Genomic DNA, 20237 nt, shown 5'->3' with positions numbered 1-20237 from the left:
TAGGACCACTCCCATGGATGTCGTAAAAGGCGACTAAAGGATAGAATTACAAACTTGGGATTCTTTGCGATAGGCTAGCAACCTGTAACTATTTGAATCTCAATTCTATCATTAAGCCAAATAGCTGAACGTGGCCATTCAGTCTTTTCAAGACTCTATTGGCTCTGTCTTCCCCGCAAGGGATATAGACGTGACCATATGTATGTATGTATGCACTTATAAGTACTTATTGTTTATACCACTAAAGACCTATGATAATATTCTCCAAATTCAATATTTTGAATATCCATATCATAGGATAATAAGCAGTCTACAGCAGTTTCTTCATTAGATTAAAAAGTTACGTGCCTCCAGGAACCCGCTCGTTGGCGGATACCTACTTGGCGTTCAGCCAAACGACATAACTTCGGAAACATTAAAGGTAAGCGACGCAGTTCGATGTACAGTGAGCCACACGAAAAAGTATACAAATTGCCTATGTCCCTCTTTCTATGTGGACCACTATCTACGATCCTTTATTGGGTAAGTTAGGTTTGTACACAAAATGACTGCCATCTGTCGGTTTTGCATGGGAATCTAATACACATTGGAATGTGTATTAGATGCCCCTGCAAAACTGTTAAAAAGTATCTGAATAAAAAAAAAATATGCCTTTCCATTTACCCTGATCCATCAGGGTTACCTAATAATGTACAGATATACTGATGGTGTTTTCCCTTATCGCAAGAACACCGGTTAGCACACAAACTAATATACATAATTCAGAAAAGAGTCACTGGTAAAAGGCCGAGGAAGAATTTGAAGCTGTCCCTCCATGGTCACTAATCTGTTTCGCGCGAAAAACTATCGCTTCCCTTTTCACGTCATAATAAAAAATGAAACGGCAATAGTTTTTCGCGCGATAAAAACGAAGTCGCGCATGTCAGGCTGCGGGAGAATATGTATTAAAGTCGTTTTTCCTTTTGTTATAAAGAAATGTAGACGTAATATTTTTATTACCATCATCCGTAAACTGAAATATTTTCCACATCATTCTCACAAGGGCATTTTATGGGGCGTGTAATTACAGAGCAAATATATGGTAGACTATAATTAAATATCACCCTTATTACATTGTAATAACGGATCCTGTGGCAACATGTTTTCGGTTTTATATTCTCGCTTATTTCACTCTGTTATTTAGATTGTCTTAATCTATTTTTATAAGTAAGTAAAAGTAAGTACAATGAGTTTGTTGATAAGTGAGAGAAAACATATTTTCAAAAAATTTGTAATTTACAAACTAACGATTGAAAATACATGGGGATTACAGACCAATAAAGTATAATATGATAAATTTTACTTGTATGTAGGTAGTAAAATCAACACATTAAGTATAAAAGTCGTATGTTGATTTCATAGTGTCCGAGAGTATGCCGATTTTTTATAAAAGTTGCATAGCACCACATTATGTACCATGACAACCAAATCTTATGAAGCTGTAACATATCCGACGAAGCTTATTTCTTGTTACACCACTGAAGTTTTACATAACATTACCGTTTTTGTTACGGTTTAAGTTAACTTTGACATAAACGTTGACCAAGACTATGGTGCAATTTTCATACTTAGTTGCGAGTGTCATTTATTTTCAAATATTAAAAATCAAAACCTCTGTGGTTTTGAAAAACAAAGTAAAAAAGAGAGGGGCGTGCTGTATTCTGTATCGAAAACAGTTGCCAAATGCACAAAAGCTACAATGCAGACTTCAATCACGATCGCTCACTGGTCCTACCTACCTTTTTCTCCCAATTTCTAGCTATTTTCCAGTGCTAGCGAAAAAACTGCACAAAACGGCACATCCCAATGAAATATTGCCTTAAATACGTAATTCACACTGAGCAAGTAGTTAATAATCTTAATTGTTATACAAATTAAATTGTTGTGAAACGTAGTATTTTTTTCTACAGCTAATTCATCATCTTCTTCCTCATGGCTTTAGTCCCGGTTGCATCCTAACCACTCTTAAGAGGAGCCCAGGGTATGCCTTGGACCATGGGTAAGTCAGGTTTTTACACGAAGCAACTCCCATCTAACCTCCGCAACCTTTGCTGGGAAACAATTCAATCATTTAAATTTGCAGGTGTTCTTATCATATTTTCCCTCACCATAAAGTCAGAAATCAAACTAATATGTCTTAATCAGAAAAGCAATTGGCACAAAGTATTGGATTTGTCGCTAAGTTCCTTGGAACGGGCACACTCTTTAAAGTCCCTTTCCTTAACCACTCAACTACCAAGGCTATTTAGTATTAAAGCAGACGAGTACTTAATACTTGACCCATGTGAATATTCCTTATAGGATAGTTCAAGCGAAAAACTACACCCAAATGGAAATATCGCTTTAAAAAGCTGAAAATAAAGTTAATGATCGATAAGTCGTTAGCTCGCCATGTTTTTATCGAGGTGTCTCCGTCAGGCGGCAGATGTAAAACGCATTAATCACCTTTTAGACTGTCGGGTAACAGCCGCCACGTTTTTAGTTCGACTTGAAGAGTTTTGCTGTCTCAATGCTTTGTAATAGTGAAAATTATTTTTGATTCAATATTTTTATGCTTTAAACATTACAAACAATTCTTTGATGTTTACATTTGAAAGTGAAAAAGTTTAATTTTTTATAAACAAACAAAGAAAATTGATAATAAGCAGTATAAATTATGTCTTAAAAGGCGACCAAGGGATAGGCTAATAAACAGAATTCTTTATTGAGGCGATGGGCTAGCATACATACATACATACATAAAATCACGCCTCTTTCCCTGGGCTAGCAACCTGTCACAATTCGAACCTCAATTCTATCATTAAGCCAAACGGCTGAACGTTTTTCAAGACCTTTGGCTCTGTCTTCCCTGCAAGGGATACGTGACTATATGTAAGCTTACTTACTAGTAAAAGGTTTAAGTGAGTATCAATCTGTGTTTTTTCGTGCCGTGTGGTTCCCGGCACCAATACAATAAGAATAGGACCACTCCATCTCTTTCCCATGGATGCCGTAAAAGGCGACAAAAGGATAGGCTTACAAACTTGGGATTCTTTTTAGGCGATGGGCTAGCGGCTTGTCACTGTTTGGATCTCAATTCTATCATTAAGCCAAATAGCTGAATGTGGCCATTCAGTCTTTTCAAGACTGTTGGCTCTGTCTGCCCCGCAAGGGATATAGACGTGACCATATGTATATGTATACAAACATGTAGCATCATGCATAACCTTTTGCAAACAAATGATTATTATCGAAACAGAATAACCCACTTACCCATTTTCTCGTGTTATATTTATGTTCTTTGTTCGCTGAGTGTTCTCTCCGCACTTTTTCATCGTCATAATTGGACCCCTGTGGTGGGGAAAAATCCTTTATTGCGTTCACAAATATTTATTAACTGTGGTTACTATTTATTAAGATGTCTTTCGAATACAACGACTATATCTCTACATACATACGTACATACATATAGTCACGTCTACATCCCTTACAGGGTAGATAGAGCCAATAGTCCCGAAAAGACTGAATGGCCACGTTCAGCTGCTCGACTTAATGACAGAATTGAGATCCAAATAGTGACAGGTTGCTAGCACATTGCCTACAAAAAGGATCGCAATTTTATAAGCCTACCCCTTAGTCGCCTTTTACGACATCCATGGGAAAGAGATGGAGTGGTCCTATTCTTTTTTGTATTGGTGCCGGGAACCACACGGCACTATATGTCTAACATGATGTATATTATTAAAATAAACGTCTTCAATTAAAATCATTAGCAACTTTATCTCATGCTACATCTGCTAAATTGGGTTGCCGTTGGAATAGGGTCACAGAGGTCAGATGGGAATAGCTCAGTCAATAGAATGCAACCTTTTGATTGATTGAGGTATCTCGTGACCGGACAGTTGAAAATCATCTGGCACAGTTTTAGTTTATCATCATTAAGTTATTTATCTAAATGATATCTTCTTATTAATACTTTAAGTATCCCTTTCGGATTATTCATTCATAAGTAATGAATTTATTGGAAATTTGATACGAGCGATCTCATAAACGCTACATTATCTTGCATTGAAATATTTTTTTGTTAAGTTTATATATATTGATAACTTGAATGTTACTATGTATCATACATACATACATAAAGTTACGCCTCTTTCCTGGAGAGTTAGGCAGAGACTACTTACATCTTTCCACTATGTATTTCATCAGCTTTATTTTATGCTATCCTCAGTTTAAACCTAATATTATTATACACTAGCTTCCCCCCGCGACTCCGTCCGCGCGGATGTCGGTCATCGCGTGGATGGTTTATTTTAGCCCAGTCATTTAAGGGTTTCACCTCGGAATGAAAGATAATAAGCTGAAAATTGGTATAAACCTTTTTTTTGTCGTTCTAAATGTTGTCTCAAAAGTCACAATTGATATCGTGTCCGCGTCTTAAGATATTGAAGGTTAAAGATCATGAAAATTGGTTTTTCGCGTATATCTCGCTTTCTATTGCTTAAATGATATTTTCTGAATAAAATATGACTTGGCTATTTCTCCATTTTGAGTAACTCTTACAATGTAAGTAGTCCAGTCAATTTAGACCAAAAAATAAGAATGAAGCTACATTAATTCCCATCAAGCTGAAAATGAGTATAATTGTTTAAAACACAATCAAAAGCATTATTTCAAAATTCCCCATGATACATGATAACGTTGCAAAAATTTGCAAGCGTCATATGCATAAGCACGTCTCGTATATACTCTGTGTAGCAAAAATATTGTTCTGTCGGTAATTTTAACTTGAATTCAAAATATAAAATATACATTAGTATGATGAAACCCAGTCCCTTAATTTATACTGTAGTGAAACTTAACACAACATCTGTCTCTCTGTTTAATTGTGTACGTGGCTAGGGTCGTATACCTGCTTTATCTCAGAATGCTCAACACATGAAATACCATTAGTCTTTAATAATAATAGTCCTTGCGGGGATACCGTTGACGGCTATGGACACCACGGCCGCTAATGCCCTAGGAGTGCCGGCCGTTTAGGGCGCCATGCCGCCCTAAATAATATAATCCTCCGTGCTCTTGCCACCATCCATGTTCCAGCCGTTCCAGAACCAAACGATCTGGCTCGGGATGATGGCAAGAGACCGGATGGTATGACTTTGGTACCCTGGAGATTGGGGCGGCCTTTGATGTGGGATGCTACTTGTGTCGACACACTTGCGCCGTCTCATCTTCAGGTTACTAAATCTAAGGCCGGTTCTGCTTCAAATGAGGCAAAAACCTCAAAAGGCGCAAATATGTAGGTATCGGTAATACCTATACTTTTGAACCTTTTGGGGTAGAAACTCTGGGACCGGGGGGCCTCTACCCATCAGCCTTTCTGACAATTGTCGAAAAAGCTGATTGAGGTATGTCTTGACCGGAGGGCTGGAAATTATCTGGCTCAGAGAATCAGCATTGCCATTTAAATTGGCAATGCTGCCAGGCTTCTGGGCACACTTCCGCATATTGATACTATGCAGGGACTGTACAATTTATAAATTAAATTTTAGTTTGTAGTCATCTTTTTTCTTTCTTTTTATAAGTAGTTTTAGTTTTAATTTGATTTAATTATAATCTCTATTATTGTCCTAAGATGACTTTCTTCACTTAGGGTTATTCTAATTTTTTTAAATAATAAATGCGAAAGTTAGTCTTGAGTGCCACTGCGTAGTTAAAAGCACGTGTTTATTCTAACCTATTTCAGACTTTTTCAAGTTTAATAATAAAAATGTTAAAAAAACGCGCTAATAGTACACTATCTCAGAGGTGGCGTGGAAACGTGTACATATTATGACGCTTGCAACTTTTTGCATCGTTATATCTCAGAAACGGTAGCTTTATTGAAAAAAAAATATGATACCTTTTTTATAGATATTTTTATGATCTACAATTTATGTCTGAGGTAATTTTCCGATTTGAAAAACTTACCGTTTTGAAGAAAATCGCGAAACACCCATTTTTTACCTTTGAACTTGGGTATTTTTTTTTCCTTAAACCGGAATCATGGGGAATTTTGAAATAATGCTTTTGATTGTGTTTTAAACAATTATACTCATTTTCAGCTTGATGAGATTAATGTAGCTTCGAATGTCTGGATTGACCGGACTAAAGTATTTTTTTCATAGTAATTAGTAGCGGCCCGCGTGTGCCGTAAACAGTTCAAGCTAAATCCGACTTTCGGCCCTACAGGTTACGGCACTTAATCCACTGCGGGTAACGTAACGTGTGTTCGCGGTTCTACAGAACAACGTCTATGGATAAACTGAAAAATTAAGATTTATTTTCTTCGTATTTTTCCAGGATAAAAAGTATCCTATTTTATGCCCAGGATAATAAGGTATAATTATACCAAGTTTCATCAAAATCGAACCGTTAGTTTTCACGTGATGCCTGAACATACAGACAGACAGACAAAAATTTTTTTAATCACATATTTGTGTTTGGTATCGATCCAGTAACACCCCCTGCTATTTATTTTTTCAATATTTTCAATGTACAGAATTGACCTTTCTACAGATTTATTATATGTATAGATATAGATAACTCAGTAAGACAGCAGTATAATATCCGTATTGACACAACTCTCCAAAGAATGTAATAAATCGATGCGCCGTCGCATAGCCCCGCGCGGCGCTGATAAATTGATGCATCACGCGGAGTTCCCTCTTGACAACTGCCTAGTTACGAACTTACCAATGGACATACATATAATCACATCTATATCCTCTGCGGGGTAGACAGAGCGTGCGGTCTTGAAAAGATTGGTAGGCCACGTTCAGCTGTATGGCTCAATAATAGAATTGAGATACGAGTACAAATAGTGACAGATTGCGAGCACATCGCATAAGAATCCCTAGTTCATAAGCCTATCCCTTAGTTTCCTTTTACGAAATTGATGCGTGAGAGATGGAATGGTCCTATTCTTTACGTTCCGGGAACCACACGGCACATTTACCAATGTAAAATCAGTATGATTTATTTATTTAGCATCCATTGGTATCTAAATTTCTGTTATATCGAAAAAGAATTGAAGATTTGTATTGAATGAACCAATATAATAAAACAAGTACACACACACATATTTCACGTTTTTCGAAAAGAGAAATAAATAAAAAAAAGACTTCGAACTCGAAACCACGTTTACAAGATTTTGAAACTACCTTTTTGCATGGTTATTATTACCAAGCAAGGGAACAGGTAGATGATCCTGTCCTAATAATTAATTAATTAATCCTACAATATATAATGCACTATATATTTTTAAATTAAAAGATAAAAGAAACAAAACTCTCGCATAACATCTGAAGGCCTTCGCGAAAACGTTTTAGAATGAATTCGAATTCAAGAGTACTCCAGAGCGACTAGTTAAGTGTTCCCTTGGGGCGGACCGATATATTACCCACTGGATTTTTGGACGCCTTATAAGCTACAATGCTATTTGTCTTTGTCGAGTTCTCGTGTTGCTTATCATTGTGACAAGTCGCTTGAAACAAAGTGAACGGAATACTTATTATATACTACTTACATACGGAAGCAATTTGCAAGACTAGACCAACGAATTTGAACGAGTGGAGAAGATATTGGGTCATAGACTTAATATGTCAACTGGATCTGGCACAAAATATTTCCATATACATATACAATACAATGCAAATTATCTTTTTTATCAATGAAAAATCACATGTGTAGCAGAAACATATATTACGAATATGTTGAGCAAGGGCGGACTTACGAGTATCGCTCCCAAGCCAACCTTTGAGTAGGGAAAGGTAAATCATTTCACCGGGTAAGCAGCATACCTGACAGATAATAATGTCTAATAAATAAACTACATACATAAACTATAAATATAAACTTACACAGACTACATACAATAATGAAAATATTACATAAAATAAATAAATACATAGTAATGTATATTTTATACATACCTATATAAAATAACCTACATACATATATCTAAACATACATAAAATCACTCCTACCTGCCGATGAGGTAGGTAGAAAATACATCCTTTAACTATCCCTCCATACTTTTTAGATTTGATAAGTCTCTTCATGGAAACTCATTGGTTTCGGGAACTCTTAATCTGACCTCTTGTCAGGGCGTACATATCAATTTCACAAAGTCTTACAGGGAATCAGGTTATTAAATGATCACGCCTGTTTCACAGAAGGATAGGACGATACTTTATTTCCATTCTTGTCACGATCATTACGAACTTCTTTTCAATGTTGCTGAGCCCCGGTTTCAACCTCACCAATCAGAAGAGGTGCATCTTACCCAAGATCCTTTATTGGTTTTGCCAAGTTAACTCATGAAGTGACTCTCCGCAGCCTTAGCAGAGGAACAACTACTCATATTCGATCTTGGTTGCACATCAAGTTGCCTGACTGTGCAGATTTCCTTCCTGTTATCTATTACAAAGCAATATTTCGTTGACTCTCAGTATTATTCGAGGTAATATCATTAGATGAATGACAACAAATTTTTGCTAAGGTTTCCTTTTCTCAGAACCTTAATATCCAAACACAAAGGCCTTCTTACAAAGTCAACGAACTACTTACGAAGTGAAAATAAATTCAAAGAATATGTCTGTCTACACACGTGTTTTGTACATCTTCTTCAACATCTTTGTTGGTAGTGAATGTAGGTGTATTGAAGGAAGGCTAAAACTTAAAATTCTTTTCGTAAATTTGTTTGAGTAAGTAATCTTCGACATATGATTGAAGGCCAGGCTCTGTTTACCCCGCAAGATATATAGACCTGATTATATGTCCATGGTCGGCCTTGTATTTTGTAGGTACCTACTATAAAGATTAAGTAAATTACAATTAACGCATTGTCCAAAAAATCATCCAATATTTGTGACATCGCTTTGCCTTATCGAATTATAAACATCATCAACAATGGCGCTATCGCATTAATATCGATACGTTTATTTTCATAATAAATCAAATAGAACATTAATTATACACGAGCCAAGGAATATCGATGAAGAGTGTGTATAAATCGCGAAGACATTGATAAATTATTGTAATGTTAGAACTAGTTTAGAATTCTATTGTTACTGAATACCAAAATATTCGACTAGTAATGGAGTATGTTGCGGGTCGCAGAATTTGAGGTACGTAGGCATAAATTTGTTCAGTTACTTTTTAAATTTTACTTTATTTAATTCTTTGATTCAGAGTCTTTTTCATTTCTTCCTCTTTAGTCTAAGACATCCACACCACTCTGGAGAGGAGCCCGGGGTAAGCCTTACCTTGGAACCTGAATTGGGTGAGTCAGGTTTTTAGGATCTAAGCATAGTCGTTTTTAGCTTCCTTGAGGATTCAGATGCCAAGCATAACCAGTTGCCTTAATGTACAGGTTTCCTCACGATGTTTTCCCTCAATGTAAGTGCATCTGTTAGTAATATTGTAGCATTTGCAATAGGGGATATTCATGTTTTTTTTTTTGTCATAAATCAATATTTTACTTCATTGTAATGTAGAAAAAAATATAATTAAGCTTCAAAAAAGTCTAGATATTTTTCAAAATGAAATTTAAAACTTTGAATTTATTTGAGCAGTTCAAACGCCGTCATTTTGCGCGCGCTTTGCGTGACGTCACGCGGCACTCTCAGTGTTTATTTACTGTGAACTTTTCAGTTACTTCGTAATTATTTACAGTATTGATAACTTTAAAATCATGGAAGAAGCCAAAAAGGCATCTTATAAGTACTGTATAGTACCAAAGTGCACAAATACTACTCGAAAAACACCAGACAAATTGTTTTTTCGTATTCCAGACGATGCGAATATACGAAAACTGTGGTGTAAGGTGATGAGAAGGGATAATGTATCTCCTAAATCGCGTTTATATTGTTGTGAAAATCATTTTAACGTAAGTATACTTTATTTAGGTACAGCATAGTGTGAATTAGTAAAGTACTAGTACACTCAAAAGAAAACAGTCGACGTAAATCAGGATATCAATTTATAGGAATTAAATCATTAATATATATATCTCAGATACACACAAAGTCAAAGTTATTATACTTGAGTGAACTTCAATAATATAACATGTACTGTACTTATATTATTATCTTGTAGACGTAAAAATATAAGTTTCAGAGCAATGCCAACTGGATATGTATAGGTTATGTTTTGGTGTATTATAAGTGAACTGCTGTATGCATTTATTAATAAAAATCCATGTTATGGGCTAAAATATTTTATGTAACATAATAATTACCTTGCAGCTTTCACTCCTCTGATCTCTGCGCTCGTAAAATCGGGATTTGATGCAAAATATGATGTCATCATAAATGCATCTATTTTCGGTAGATTGTCCGATTGTGCTTTGACAAAACCAGCTTCAGTCATCGTTCTACATTTACTACTAATCTAAACTAAACTCCACGACAATCAGCACAAGAAAACAGCTTTAAATATTTATTTTGCTCACTACACAATAGGAGTACGATACCGATAAATTCAATGTTGTGCCGCATGATGTCACATTTTGTTCGACCAATGGTGGCGCGTTTTGCTATCTTGAATTTCGCGCCGTTATTTTGCACTTTTTGGATAATAATTTAGGGGTTTAAATAATAAGTAAATGAAAAAAAAACCTTTCGATTATAATATGACGGTAATAAGTTTTCTAGAAAAAAATACTTTAGGCCATTTAAAATTTTATGCATATCCCCTATTAAAGCACCTATGACCGACCAAACATCTTGAAAATTATTATCGAGTAGGTTTGCAAGGTCAATATTTTTTTGCACTTTACAGGGTACAAAACTGCAGTGATTGGGGTGTGTTTTGTACCAAATAAATTATAACTACGTCCTATAGCCGACCCTAAACCAATGAGCTTGCATTAAGAAACTTATGAATGAGTCTCCGCCTACCCCTCCAGAACAGGGCCCTTCTGTTCTGGAGGGGTAGACAAAGGCTGTATCTACTTGCCACGATCCTTGCATTCTGTATTAGACTAGACTTTGTATGGCCGATAATATACCAAAATCATAAGAGAAATGGATATATTCAGTGAACTCTGTATCAAGTCTATCGATCAAATGAGGTTTGTTTTCGCGCCTTCATGCAAATGGCGCCGTTTTTGTATGAAATTCGCGGAAGTTTCCGACGGTCCGACCATTAAACTTACTTATTCAAATATCGTTTTCCTGTTAGCCTTCTCAGTTACTTGTTTTGTTTTACTTTCTGTATTTTGTGCACAGAACTCAGATTGCCAAGATGAAGATGAAGGCCAGTCATGCTCTTTTTCTCTCAATCACTAAAAGGGTTATGTAGATGATGCTTTACTGAGCCATCATATACCTTAATATATAAGTAAATTATGTAGAACAAAATATTTCAAATTTGACTGAGTAGACTTAACTTCAAATATTTTGTTTTATCGCAGCATGTTAACATTCGCCTGTAAAAAAAACCTTCTTTGTCTGAGCTCGACTGTACAAACATACATCTCAGTTTCTTCCATGGCATAACCTGTTGAAATTTCTGGAGTATTGAATTTGAAATTTATTAATCAATTGCAACCAAAATTATTTATTTTCTAATCACAACACTTCATTGTTTTACCGAAACCAGGAACAAATAGTCAAGTACAAACATTTTTAATGGACTTTATTAATAAAAATAACGAGAAAATAACTCTTCATTACATTGTACACAAAGCAGAAGCCAGACGTCAGGTTTATTTAGTAAAATAAACTGTGATATTTCAGTGAACCGCTGGTTTGCTCTTATTTGACATTCCATTGGTACAAGGCTTAAGATCACAGCTGTGAGAAGATGAGATTTCATATAAAAACAATACTTGTATCCAAATTTTACAGACGCAATACCGAAATTTGGATGTATGTTATGGCCGTATGTTAGTTTTGTTTGATCTGCGTCATATCCAGAATATTATTATGCATGCTGTTTTCTGTTTGCTGGAATCATGAAAATGCAGTGTTCAATGCATGTGCATGATTCCAGTATTATATAATGACTTGCAAATGTTGACTTTAGAATAGTCTGAGAATCCACACACTTTTCTACGCTCTGCCCAGATGATTAGACCCAGAAATCTAATTCGAAGTTAGCTTTTGTAACATAAACCGCATTTTACGATGTCCATTTGCATAATTCATTAGTTCAACACTACTAAACGTCACATTTGTATAAAAGAAGTAATACCTTATGACTTGTTTCTACAACATATCTCCCGTGTTCCGTAATCTGAGGCCCAGGGCATTCATTTGGCGTCTCCCAGAACTCCCATATCGGCTAGGTAGTAAGGACATTGCACAATAATGAAATCTAGGTAAATACAATGTGGTTTATGTAAATATAGATGTGACATCTTTATTTAAATTACACTATTACTTTATGATTGACTAGCTGTGCCCGCGACTTCGTCCGCGTGGAATAGTTATCTTGGGCATCATTGAAGCCCTCAAAGATGAATAATTTTCCCCGTTTTTTTTCACTATAGCCATTATTTCTTCGCTCCTTATAGTTTCAGCGTGATGTTATATAGCCTAAAGCATTCCTCGATAAATGGTATATTCAGCACAAAAAATATTTTTTTTAATTCCAACCAGTAGTTCCTGAGAATAGGGCGTTCAAACAAACAAACTCTTTAACTTTATAATGTTAGTATATATTATACAACATGGCCGTGTGGTTCCCGGCACCATTACAAAAGAATAGGACCACTCCATCTCTTTCCCACGGATGTCGTAAGAGCCGACTAAGGGATAGACTTGGGATTCCTCTTTAATGTAAATCCCTGCCAATCTAAGGTCTGCCGCGCCGATGGATGCATGGCTAGGGGCGAGCCTAGTCTCGAGCGTGCCACTTCCGCCATGGGGTTGGGCGACCCCCAGGTAATGGCTAGCCTTACCCTGGCATGCGGGGCTCTGCTGGGGCGGACAAAACTTTTCCCTAGCGTCTCGTGGGAATCGCATTATGAACCTTAAAAAGCATATAAATGGCGGCGATGGTGTCCGCACCCCATCACGTCTCGTTCCCGGCGGGAGCGGTATGCGGTCTGCTGAAAGCCGCTTTGCGACGATGAATGTAAGAGGAGAAATGAAGGATAAGATTGAGGAAGTATGCCAGATGATGGATGAAAGACGTTTGGATGTGTTGTGCGTGAATGAAACGAAGCGGAAAGGATGCGACGCGACGCAGCACGGCCCTTACACGGCGTATTGGTCTGGAATTTCCAGTACCAGCCGAGGCTGTCAAGGGGTCGGTCTAATTCTTTCTGCACGAATGGCTGAGTGCGTGAATGAGTATGAGTGTGTCAGCCCTCGTCTTCTATGGATTAGGCTGAAAGTTGGAATCACTCGGATCTTCGTTCTAGGTGTTTATGCACCTTGGGATGTGGGTTCGAGGGGTACAACATCAGCAAAAAGCGAAAACGAGGAGTTCTGGAATAGTGTAAGAGAAGTATTGAAAGTTACCAAGCCAAATGAGAAGATTATTATGTTAGGTGATTTTAATGGATGGGTGGGTGTAAAGCGTGATGGATATGAAAAGGTGCTTGGTGCGTTTGGTGACGAAAAGGTGAATGATAATGGAAGAAGTGTATTAGAAATTTGTCTAGAGTGGGATCTTTTTGTGTCGAACTCAATGTTTCAACATAAAGAGATCCACACCTACACAAGAGTGGAAGGTATTTTAAAAAGTATGATAGACTTTGTGATTGTAGATGAAAGATTGAAGAACAAAGTGCTGGATACCCGTGCATATCGCGGTGCTGGCATTGACTCGGACCATTTACTGGTGATATCCCGGATAAGGGGTATCTTCAATCGCTGGCGGCACAGGGTAAGGGAGCAAACCAGCGCTTTGGAAAGAGTAAAAGTAGAAAATTTGCAAGATATGGATGTAGGTAAGAAGTATATTAATAGACTGAAGGATGAATTTGAAGATTTAGATGAAATGAGCGATATTGAAGATGGATGGAAGGAATTTAAAGAAAGAATTGTGAAAGTAGCTGTTGAAGTGTGTGGTGTAAGTAGAAGAAGGAAAGGAAAAAATCACAAAAATGCGTGGATGAGTAAAGATGTGCAAGAACTTGTGCGATTAAAGAAGAAAGCATGGCTGGATTTGTTAGCAGCAAAAGCTAACTTAAGAATGCAAGAGGTTATAGATGAAGATGTGAATGAAGCACGTAAGGAATATAAGAAAATGAAAGATTTGGTTAAGAAAGCTGTGATTAGAAAGAAAGAAGAGTATAAAGAGGATTTTGATAAAAGGCTATCAGAAGACTTTCAGTCAAATCTGAAAGTATTCTGGAAATCCGTAAGGTCAGCCCGAGGAAATACTATAACCAGAGAGCTGACTAGGATCAGATGCCAGGATGGTAGCGTTGTGAAAGGAGAAGAATGTGTACTAAAGATATGGAAGGACTATTTTGAAAGTTTATTTGAAAAAAAGGAAGGAAATAAGAAAGATTTCTGCTATAGCGAAGAAAAAGAGAATGAGATGGAAGGCGAAATTGAAATGTTCGAAATTGTGGAAGCACTTAAGAGTATGAAAGTGGGAAAGGCTGCTGGGTGTGATAGAGTGTCGGTCGAGATGCTTAAAGCAGGAAAAGGCGTAGTAGCTAGTCAGTTGTACTGCCTTTTCAATTTGTGTTGGAGAAGCGGCCGAGTACCAAAAGATTGGTGTAAGGCTGTTATCGTGCCACTTTACAAAGGAAAAGGGTCACAGCTGGACTGCAAAAATTATCGTGGTATAAGCCTGCTTAGCGTCGTCGGCAAATTGTATGCTAAGGTATTGATTAATAGAGTCAGGAATGAAACTGATGACAAAATATGGGATGCTCAAGCGGGATTTCGAAAGGGAATGGGATGTACTGATCAGGTCTTTTCCTTGCGGTGCATAGCCGAAAAGTTTTTGGCCAAGAGTCAAAAAGTCTATTGCACATTCGTAGATCTGGAAAAGGCCTATGACAGAGTTGAGAGGAATGAATTGTGGTCAGCACTTTCTATGCATGGGGTGAGCAGTCTCTTAATACGAGCACTGAAATCCTTATATGAGGATTCGAGTGCTTGTGTCAGGATAAACGGAGCGCACACTGAGTGGTTTAAGATTGAGAAAGGCGTTAGGCAAGGATGTGTTGCGTCACCGTGGCTGTTCAACCTATTTATGGATAGTTGTTTGACAGATTTGAAAGAGTCTAAAAGTGGATTAAGGATGAATGAGTTACTCGTCAAATGTCTGCTCTATGCCGACGATCAGGTTATACTGGCGTCATCAGCGGAGGAGTTACAGGAGATGGTAAACTGTATGCATGAAGCTTTAAAAGAGAAAGGAATGAAAGTGAACGTAAGTAAAACTAAAACACTGGTTTTTGAAATGGAGAAAGAAATGACAGCATGTAATATTTTGATTGGAGGAGAAAAAGTGGAGCAAGTGAAAGAGTTTGTATATCTAGGATCAAAGTTTACATCAGATGGCAAGTATGATAGTGATATTGAAAGGAGAGTGAACGCGGGGAACATGGTGAATGGAGCTTTGCATGCCTTTATGAGCAGTCAGAAACTATCCAAAAAGGCTCGACTGGCTGTGCACAGGGGCGTGTTGGTCCCGACATTAATGTATGGGAGTGAAAGTTGGGTATGGCAAAAGAAGCATGAAAGCAGAATAAATGCAGTGGAAATGAGAGCGTTAAGGAGTATGATGGGTGTGAAATTGAGTGACAGGATAAGGAACAGCGTGATAAGGGAATGTTGTGATGTGAAAGAAGATGTAGTTACAGGAATAGAAAAGGGTATGTTAAGATGGTTCGGTCATGTGGAGAGGATGAATGAAAGCAGGTTGACTAAGCAGATATACAAGGAGAGTGTGGAGGGAAAGGTCGGAGTGGGAAGACCTAGACGAACGTATCTTGATCAAATTAAGGACGTCCTGGTAAAGGGTCAGGTCAAAAGTACCCGAAACCGCCGAGCTTGTATGAAGAGAGTTATGAATGTGGACGAAGCGAAAGAAGTATGCAGAGATCGTGGCAAGTGGAAAGAGGTAGTCTCTGCCTACCCCTCCGGGAAAGAGGCGTGATTTTATGTATGTATGTATGTATACAAAATCCCTGAGACACCACTTAGATTATTTTTGCCAAAGAGCATTCGTGCCAAGTTTTAAGTCGATCAGTCAAGATTATTTTTTCATACAAGGGTAAACCCCATGCTTGACCCTATTAGAAGTTGAATTTCGAATCGAATATCAATTCTTGTCTCAGAAATACATGGTATCATAAAGCTGATGTCCTAGTTAGTTACACTATACTACTTATATGTATTTATATTGTTTAATTTATATAAGTGCCGTGTTGGCGGCACAAACACAAAAAAGAATAAGACTATTCCATCTCTTTCCCATGGATGTTGTAAAATGCGACTAAGATATTGACTTATAAACTTGGGATTCTTCTTTTAGGTGATAGGCTAGCAACCTGTCACTATTTGAATCTCAATTCCATCATTAAACTTTAAACGTTGGCTCTGTCTGCCCCGCAAAAGATATAGACGTGATGATATGTATGTATGTATGTATCTACATAAGAACAGATGAAACAAGCTGTCTGCAGATTCCACAGATGGAAGGAATTTAAAGAAAGAATTGTGAAAGTAGCTGTTGAAGTGTGTGGTGTAAGTAGAAGAAGGAAAGGAAAAAATCACAAAAATGCGTGGATGAGTAAAGATGTGCAAGAACTTGTGCGATTAAAGAAGAAAGCATGGCTGGATTTGTTAGCAGCAAAAGCTAACTTAAGAATGCAAGAGGTTATAGATGAGCTGTCTGCAGATTCCACCATGAAAAATAATTAATTTCGTAATAGGCCATCTTCCATTCTTATTTTCTCAGAGTAATTACCAGAATATTCTATCACATTAGTATATGATATGATAAGTGGAATCGAGCTCGGAAAACGAAAAAATGAGTTAACTATAGTATTTTTTCTGATTTATTGTTAAAGACGGTAAAGCACTCTTTAAAAGTAAAACTTAGATATGGAAATAAACTGGGGATGCTCTTGGGATGAAGTAAAACTGCACTTTGGTTTAACTTTAAATATGCACTGTAATAAACCGCTGAACTTATTGATACAATAATGTTTTAAAACAATTTGATTTGTACTAGATATTGTTCATTGTAAAAAAGAATCAAATGTACACTTAAAAATTTTCTTTTTCTTTTTTTGTAACTGGCCAGTTATGACACATTCTGAATGAAATAGAAAAAAGGTCGCACAATACAAATTATATTGAACATTTATAAAGGCAGAAAATGTCCAATGTTTAAGTAAATATATCGTCATCGGTGACTTTAGCAGCCAACAATGTTACCAATTATGAAAAAAAAAAATAACTTTAAGGATACCCATTTTATCTATCTCTATAAAGTTTTTATTAAACCTTAAAAAAAACAAGTTTGATAGATAAACAAGTTACAAAAATTTTCGAAATTAATTACGTCAGTGAGCGATACTTGAATTTTGGCGTACCTTTAGCAACTCGAAACCTTTCTCATCGCAAAACTAAGATAAGTTATGTTTGATTCGGTTTAGAAATATCTAGAAAACCCAAACTCAAACTAACTTTCCCAAAGTTGGCAGGAACTTAATAACACAAAAGTATTCAGTTTCTTTCTGTGATATCATTAATTTGCTGTAGAAGTATCCGACAAACATTTATTAACGAACGGTTTGCAAACGCTCGCGACAATTTCGCCAACGCATTGCGGGATTAAATGTGAAAATGTTTGCTATTACATCAAAAGTGTACGACCATTTTCATTAACCAGTTTCTTTAAAAAAAAAACAGAATCATTGCTTTTTACTATCCGGCTTCTTTAATTAAAAAACAATTTCAAATGAGATACATTTTGAGGGTGCGTATGTTAAGATTTGTTACACGTAAGACCTAGTAACTGGAATTCGAAGTTCACTAAATATGGACTCCAACCTTATTTTTTAAGCTGAAAATTAAATAGTACATCATAAATTTTGAACCGTCTCATAATTCAATAAATATAATGCCATTAATAAAGAATTAATTAACCAATGATGTTAACCTTTACTTCCAGGATGCATATTATTAAATAATTAATAAATATTATATATTTATACATCTTTATAAATTTATAATTACCCAACTAATCTTTTATCTATGATTTCCTTCTCATACAAATTTCCAAAAAGCCTTTACTTAGCTACATTACACGCGGAACATCTATTGAATGCCAAGTTCCTGAGAAATCCATTTTAAGGTTTCCGTTTTGCTTTGATAGATGGTGTCAGTCACCTTTTTTTCTTATCAAAATCTGCGAATATTAGGTACAGCCGACTTAACGTGTGTGATGTGGGTTAAGAAACTTAACCCACCTATGGTTTTGGTTTGTATGAACATGGGTTTTTATTTGTCTGTAGGCGACTGTACCTGACTGATATTTGTAGATGCTGATAAGGAAAACGAATATGGTACGGACGGGGTATTTTGAATGTTACATAAATTTTGATATTACATATTACACAAAAATTAGCAAAACCAGTGACAGGAATAGAAAAGGGAATGCTTCGATGGTTTGGTCATGTGGAGATGATGAATGAAAGCGGGATGATTAAGGGAATACACAAGGAGAGTGTTAATTAATAGACGACCTTTGTGGCGCAGCGGTAGTGCGCTTGTCTGTCACACCGGAGGTCCCGGGTTCGAATCCCGGCCAAGGCATTATGAGAAACTAACTTTTACTTAGTGGCCTGGGTCTTGGATGTTTATCTATATAAGTATTTATCATAAAATATAGTATCGTTGAGTTACTCGTAGTGTCTCGTTACACAAAGTTTGAACTTACTTCGAGGTTAACTCAATCTGTGTAATTTGTCCCGTAGTTATTATTATATTATAATGGGAACATTGGAAGGGGAAGGGTTAAGACAAATGTACCGTAGATAAATCGGGGACATTCTGCTTAAAGTTCAGGTCACAAAAATACTTCATCGTCAAGCTTACATGAAAATATTGTGTGCACGTGGCCGATCAGTCTTTTCAAGACTGTTGGCTCTGTCTACCCCACAAGGGATATAGACGTGACCATATGTATATATGTTCATTTGATTTTCAGATAAAATCAAATTACTTTTAACTTTGACGTTACCATAGAGGGGTTCGGATTAAATCTGCGTTAATCACAAAGTATATACGACATACGATACGTGTATTTGAATTAGTGTAATTTTTTAATCTCGGAATTAAATCTCAATGGGCTGCCCTTGCTCAACCCTCATCAGGTAAGTTCTCGGATAAAGAGACCTGCGGGACACATACGAGTAAATTTTAACTATACTTAAGGGATTTATAATAAATTTGCATTTAACACAAAAATATAACGTATTCATTACAATTAGGAGCCTTAATAAATAATGCACGTTTTGTTCATGGTCTCAAATACTACATATATTAGAATATCAAGATCCGTGTATGAACACGATTCAGTAGAAACCAGTACAATAGCCTGGAGGATGAAAATGTAAAGAATATCCTTGAAAAATCCTTTTGTGTCGCACAAACCCAATTAGTATACAATTTTCAATATACCTACAGATGCTTATTTTAATCTTGATTTTTTAATATAATATTATTAAATTGAATTTTTTTAAATACTAATGATATCGGATGACCTAATATGAGACTACGGCGACAAGTTTTTAAGAATAGAATCTATCCTTAGCACACGGTCGCTGGTTCTAAAATGGATGGTTATATTCAAACCATTGATAAACGATCGCCTTTTGTCTGTCGACGTCCCAACCCTGTTAGCGGAATGATAAATATTTTTATACCGCATGCAGTTTTAACCTACTTGGGAAAAGGGGACTTTTCTGAAATTTTATGCTCTGGTGCACGTTTATAACTAATCCAATACGTTTATTGAATAAATAATAGTAGCTTCACTTAAATAATATTTCTCTCTAAATACACTCTTAGCTGTGATGACTCATGATCATAGTCAAAGTGTTAATCCCGGTACCGTCCTCACTTCCCTGAAGTATCTTGGAGAAGGTAAGCCGAGCTTTCCTATCCTCTACAATCTTACACAGCAACTTAAAACAGTTTGAACTACAGGTACACATTCAGTTGGCTGAGTGTACAGGTTTCCTCACG

Source organism: Amyelois transitella, chromosome 15 (genome assembly GCF_032362555.1).
Source record: "Amyelois transitella isolate CPQ chromosome 15, ilAmyTran1.1, whole genome shotgun sequence".
Lineage (NCBI taxonomy): Eukaryota > Metazoa > Arthropoda > Insecta > Lepidoptera > Pyralidae > Amyelois > Amyelois transitella.
The sequence above is the reverse complement of the archived record's forward strand: the minus strand, read 5'-3'. Positions refer to the sequence as shown.